Genomic DNA, 761 nt, shown 5'->3' with positions numbered 1-761 from the left:
GTAAGGGCGGCGGGGCCGCTGCTACCTGTCCCCCCCATCCCATCCCATCCCATCCCATCCCCAGCCCGGTGCTGCTCCACCCCAGCCCAGTCCCAGTTCCCGTCCCAGTGCTGGGTCAGTCCCAGTCAATCCTATCCCGGTCCCATCCCAGTGCTCGTCCACTCGAGTGCCCATCCCCGTGCTAGTTCAATCCCTGCCTGTCCCAGTTCAGTCCCCACCCCAGTGCCGGTCCAGTCCCAGTTCACCTCTGTCTAGTCCCCATCCTGGTGCTGGTCCATCCTGGTCCACCTTCTGTCCTCAGCCTGATCCCTGGTCCATTCTGCTCCCATTCTGGTCCCCATCCCAATGCTGGTCCAACCTGGTCCAGTCCCGGTCCCCATCCTAATCCCAGCCTAGACCCAGTCTCATCGCCACTGTGGTGCTGGTGCAGCCCCAGTCCCCATCCCTGTGCCAGCCTTGGCTCCATCCAAGTGCCGGTCCAGTCCCAGCCCCGACACAGCCCAGTATGATTCCAGTCCTGTCTCAGTCCAACCTAATTCTGATCCCAGTCCTAGCCCAGCTCAGCCCCAGTCCAGCCCTGATCCCAACCCCACCTAGCCCCAGCCCATGCGTGCAGGCCCCCCCAGCCCCGCCTGCACCCCGTGCCTTCCCTGCAGGGGAGCACCGGGACACGGACTGGTGCTGCCGGGACCATGACCACTGCCAGCATGTCATCCACCCCTTCACCGCCCGCTACGGGTACCGCAACCTGCGCTGGCCCA

This window comes from Pygoscelis adeliae, unplaced genomic scaffold (assembly GCF_000699105.1).
Source record: "Pygoscelis adeliae isolate BGI_AS28 unplaced genomic scaffold, ASM69910v1 Scaffold836, whole genome shotgun sequence".
In the NCBI taxonomy this organism is placed as follows: domain Eukaryota; kingdom Metazoa; phylum Chordata; class Aves; order Sphenisciformes; family Spheniscidae; genus Pygoscelis; species Pygoscelis adeliae.
Note: the sequence above shows the minus strand (reverse complement) of the source record.